We start from the raw sequence: 5,964 nt of genomic DNA, 5'->3' as shown, positions 1-5,964 counted from the left end.
GATTTCCAGACTGGTGCTTTTACCCCTAGAAAACTAGCTGTCATCCCAACCATCCAATAAGAAGGTTCAAGAGATAACATTTGAAAAGCTGACATGGAAAGAAGGGCTTTGTTTTATTTTGAGAGACCCCAAAAGGAAGAGCCAGAGGACTAGTGAAAAATTACAAGGTGGTAGATCAATTTAAGAGAGAATTTCCTACATGGAACTGTTCAGAAACAGAATTGGAAGCCCCAAAGGATTCATCACTGGAGAATTCCAAACCATATCTGGATGCCAACATTTCCAGGGTAGGAAGTTGCTGTGGATGATCTCTGAGGTCTCCTCACATGTAACCCTCTGTAGTGGATATGCGCTATCCCCGCCACACCCATTCTTTGGGAAACGGCCCATTCACCACCTCCATGTGGTTGGATGGGCTGTCAGTCAGGGTGTTCCATTCATGCCTCACACCCCAGGGGAGGACACACTACCCAGACTAGTCAATTAGACTTTCCCATGAATCCCTTGGACTGCAAGGAGATTCAACCAGTCAATCCTAAAGGAAATCAGTCCAGAATACCCATCAGAAGGACTGATCCTGAAGCTGAAACTCCAATACTTTGGCCACCTGATGCGAAGAACTGACTCATTTGAAAAGACCCTGATGCTGGGAAAGACTGAAGACAGGAAGAGAAGGGGACGACAGAAGATGAGATGGTTGGATGGCATTACCGACTCGATGGACATGAGTTTGAGCAAGCTCTGGGAGTTGGTGATGGACAGGGAAGCCTGGCGTGCTGCAGTCCATGGGGTCACAAAGAGTCGGACACGACTGAGCAACTGAACTGATCCTGACCACACTGATTGGCTCAGGGAATGGCACCTGACCCAAGCAGAATCTTTTTCTGCCAGAGCCGTCTCAAAGCCACATCCATTCTTGAATTTCCCAATCTGGTGAGCCTGCAGAATTTCTTTTTGGCTTAAGACGGTTTGGGGTTTCTGTCCCTACCATTGAAAAAAGTTTTAAGTAATACTACCATACAAAAATGGGCTTTCTGTCCTTGTTTTGAGGCCTGCCTGGAATTGCATTAAAACAGCAAGAGCAATAAAAACAGCAGACAAAACAACAATAGTTTAAAACCATTTAAAATCTTTAGTCTCTTTAAAAAATGCCAAAACAGATTCCAGTCCCAACACAGAACAAAAAGTTTTAAAATCTATTTTCTCCATCCCTCTCATCTCATAGTCACTGCAGCTGGCTCCTAAATTTGCTTCTTTCTTCTGCAAACACCTAAGCCCCAGTTGGCTCTTAGCTTTTTCCTTCTCATCAGCCTTTTTCAATGTCCACTGATCCTGATCCAACCTTGCTGGATCTTGGAAGCGGGAAGGAAAGAAGAAAGGCATAACTCCTTGTACAGTAATGTGGATTTATGCAGATCAGTCTCGGAGTCAATGGAAGAGGTGTGATTGTAAAATCCCATCTATGGAGTGAGGCATGACTGTGAAATCATACTTTCAGAAGAGATACTGAGCTCTTTCAAGCATGAGTCATAAGCCAAGTACAGCCTAATAAACATTTACAGAGTAACTACCATGTGCCAGCTAAGAGCCAGGAGTGGGGCTGAGTTGTCTCAGGCATCTGGAAATGTGGCTGCCTGAACTCCAGACATTAAAAGTCTGTTAGTTAACAAATTTATGGTTGCTGAGTGGGGAAAATGGGGGGAAGGGATAGTTAGGGAGTTTGAGATCGACATGAACACACTGCTCTATTTAAAATGGATAACTGGGACTTCCCTGGTGGTCTAGTAAGGTTAAGAATCCGCCTTGCAATGCAGGGGACACATGTTCAATCACTGATTGGGGAGCTAAGATCCCACATGCTGCAGAACAACTAAGCTCATGTGCCAAGAGTGGAGAAGCATGGGCCGCAACTGAGAGATCCTGAATGACACAATGAAGATGCCACATGCCACAACAAAGACCTGATGCAGCCAAAATAGACAAGTTAAATAAATAAATATATTAAAAAATAAAATAAAATGGATACCTAACAAGGACCTACTGTATAGCGCAAGGAACTCCACCTAATGTTATCTGGCAGCCTGGATGGGAGGGAGATTTGGAGGGAAATGGATACACGTATATGCATGGCTGAGTCCGTTTGCCGTCCACCTGAAATGATCACAACATTGTTATCAGCTGTAGGCCAATATAAAGTAAAAAGTTAAGGGGAAAAAAAGCCTGTAACTCACTCATCATTGAATAGCTACTATGTCCTAGGCTGTGAGGATATATCCAGGCAGAGAAATATTAAAGGCACAAAATGATTTCTATGAAATGGTGGTTAGTACTGCCGGAGGAAACATGTTGGGGACTGAGAACAAACCAAAGTCAGGGGTTAAGTTCCCTGAGAAAGTGACTCATGAGCAGAGACAGGAAGCAAGAATAGGAACTGGCTAAAAGACTACAAGACTCGGGGGGAGATAAGCCAGGGAAGGGAATCCTGGGCACAGGAAGGGAAGCCTGGGCACAGTATTTGAAAGATAAGAGAGAGTGAGAATGAAAGCGAGAGCAAGAGGAGGAAGGAGAGAGACAGAGAGAGCCTCCAGGAGGACTGTCTGTGTGGGTGGAGAACAGAGAACTAGAGGAAGGTTCAAAAGGTCAGTGGAGGCCCCCGCTGTAAAAGCCTTGGACTGCCACGTAAGGGATCATGAGTCAGGACCAGAGACTTCAACACAATCCCTATGGGCCACCTAGGTCTTGAGATAGTGGTTTGTTCGAAACAAGGAGAAGCTCAGTTCTGGTTCTTCCACCCTGTGTTGTGTTGGAGCAGGCTACCGCAGACTCAGGAGAGCCCCTGGTGTGCATTTCTTCCCAACTTTGTATTCAGTGACTTCAAACCGAAATTGACCATGATGGAGATATGTATACCACAGAAACTGGCAAATGCTACCAAGCAGGGCTTTCCCCTGCCCCACAAGACCCAGTCCTTAAACACCAGCACCTCTGCTTTCGCCAAAGAGGAAGCTGGCACCCCAGCACTGGTGAGTTCAGTGCTAATGATCTTTGCAAATCAGGAAGTGATCAAGATCGGGACATTTCATTTTCATCTGCCCTTAACCATCAGGAGGCTGAGTAGAAGAAGTTTTAAACCCACAGGTCAGACTGAGATCCAAATGCCAGCCCCGTCACTAATCCGCTGTGTGACCTTGGGCAAGCAGCACAATCTCTCAATTTCATCTGTTAGAAGAGATATTGATACCCACCTCATGGGATTGATGTGTGTACTAAATACATGTAAACTGTAATGCCTGCTGAATAATAAGGACTATTATGGACTTAAGGACTAATGCTATTGAATGCCATTTTAGGTAAAGAGCTCTCGATAGAGATACACTTATTTTATTCCAGAATGGAGTTATAATCATTGTTTGAGATACTGGAAAGAAACAGAAGGAGCTCCCTGAGGACCTACATAGAGGTTAGGTCGTGGTAACTAGCTGAGATTTTCTCTTTCATCTTTCTTTTTTCTCAAGATGACGTCTTTTAACACTTTGAGAGATGCAGCTTACCCGACTTCTGTGGTCACAAAAAGTCCTTTCGAACTGTTGCAGCAAGGCACTCAGACACACAGCTTCCTACTTTGAAATTATGGGGTGGGGAGAAAGGGAACAAGGGAGAGCGAGCACATGGCAGGTTTTGTCAAAAAGAACAGGTGTCAGATTCAGATGAGCCACGTATGTGGAACAGGTGGCAAAGGAAGACACTTCTGTGCCCCCTGCTAAACTGCTCCCAGTTCAGTGGGATGCTGGGTCTGAAAGAACTGCAGTTGGTCAGATGAAGCCACAGTTCCATAGATGATTCAAAGATACTTAAGTATGCTTCCAGATGAAACTGCTTCTATCTTCCTTGCCTTTGAGGTCTGGACATGGCTTCTGTGAGCCCATGTTAAGAAGTGCTGATTGAATTCAATGCATGATGCAAATCCCAGAAGTCTCCTGAAATGTCTGAACATCTGCACCCAGGGACAAATACAGGGCAACCAAGTCCCCAGAAGATGCATTCTCTCTCTCAAGAGCTGCCGGAACCCAATCAGACGAGCCCAGGATTCTCTCTGCAACTTCATTGGTCCTGGTTCATGTGCTTGGTCACAACTGATCAACAGTTACCAGGCCCCTTACTGAGACCCAGAGAATGAACAAAGCAGTTACCTAGAGGCAGTGTAGCCATGAAGTCAGACAGGCCTGGGACTGAATCCGGAATTCAGCACCTGCGTGAGCTCTCTGGGTTCTCAGAATGGCAGATTCCTCATCTGTTAAGAGGAAGCAAACCTCCTTTGAGAGTTGTGGAAGAACAGAAAACAATAGAGTTCATAAAGGAAAGGTATGATTGTTCTTTAGAATACAAGTGACTTTTCTTGTTGGAAAAACAATATATATTAATTAGAAATTAGTTTTGGATTAATTTAATTACTTAACTTTAGAAGTTAGACGTAAACAGAAAGAAGAAAACTTAAAAATATCCTCACCATTGAGAGATAACAAACGCTAACGTATTGGTTTTCAGTACAGTTCAGTTCAGTTGCTCAGTCCTGTCCAACTCTTTGCAACCCCATGGACTGCAGCACACCAGGCTTCCCTGTTCTTCACCATCTCCCAGAGCTTGGTCAAATTCATGTCCATTGAGTTGGTGATGCCATCCAACATCTCATCCTCTGTCATCCCCTTCTCCTTCTGCCTTCAATCTTTCCCAGCATCAGGGTCTTTTCCAACGAGTCGGCTCTTTGCATCAGGTGGCCAAAGTATTGTAACTTCAGCTTCAGCATCAATCCTTCCAACAAATATTCAAGATTGATTTCCTTTGGGATGGACTGGTTGGATCTCCTTGCAGTCCAAGGAACTCTCAAGAGTCTTCTCCAACACCACAGTTCAAAAGCATCAATTCTTCGGCACTCAGCTTTCTTTATAGTCCAACTCTCACATCCATACATGACTACTGGAACATACTGGGGTTATACCCTTCCAAATCTCTCTATGCCTATGTGTGTGTGCCTGCTTAGTTGTGTCCGATTCTTGGCAAACTCATGGACTGTAGCCCGCCAGCGTCCTCTGTCCATGGAATTTTCCAGGCAATAATATCAGAGCGGGCCATTATTTCCTACTCCAGGGGAGCCTCCCATCCACGGGTTGAACCTGAGTCTCTTGCATCTCCTGCATGGGCAGATACTTTACCACCCGTGCCTCCTGGGACGCCCACAAATGCCTATAGGCACACACTTTTTTAATGCGCTCGTATTTTGGTACTTGCTTTTCTGCTACTGAGTAAATATCCCTGAGTGACTACGTATGTCTTGGCAGCATCTTTTTTTTAATGACTGTAGACTCTTCTGTGGTGAGGCTTGTTCCATTGTCTGGAAGCGATTACTGATCCGGTGACAGGTACCACGCCACAGGCTTTGGCATCAGAGGGAACAGTGTTCCCGGGAACATGCCCAGGAAGCTCTGGAGGCTGTCATTCCCACGTGAAGGGTGTAGAGAATAACAGGACGGACCCCGCACCCCCCTCCCCATTGTCTCTGGAATTAAATAACGGGCCAAATTGCTTGACCTGGAACCTGGCACTTGGAACGCACCCGGATACACCCAGTGGTGTCTGAGACTACGTTCTTAAACTGGCCCTGAACTAGTTTGTCTTGTTTCAAGTCCCGTGTTGAAATTCCTGTGATTACGAACTATGAACAGTTTTCCTCTTCTCCCCTCCCTCCATACGCGGATTTACTGATCTCCCCCCCCCCCCCCCCCCCCCCCACTCCATCCCCTCACCGGGATCGGGCAGAAAAAAAAAGAAGTAGAGGCTTTGGGGAGCTCCTGGAGGGTTTGAGCGGGGCGGCCCCAGGGGAAGCCCCGGGCGCCTCCCTGGCCACGCCCCCGGAGGGGCGGGCCCGTGACTCGGCCTCCTATTGGCTGCCAGTCGCATCACCTGCCC

Source organism: Dama dama, chromosome 8, assembly GCF_033118175.1.
Source record: "Dama dama isolate Ldn47 chromosome 8, ASM3311817v1, whole genome shotgun sequence".
NCBI classification, from domain to species: Eukaryota; Metazoa; Chordata; class Mammalia; order Artiodactyla; family Cervidae; genus Dama; species Dama dama.
This window is presented reverse-complemented; position numbering follows the sequence as displayed.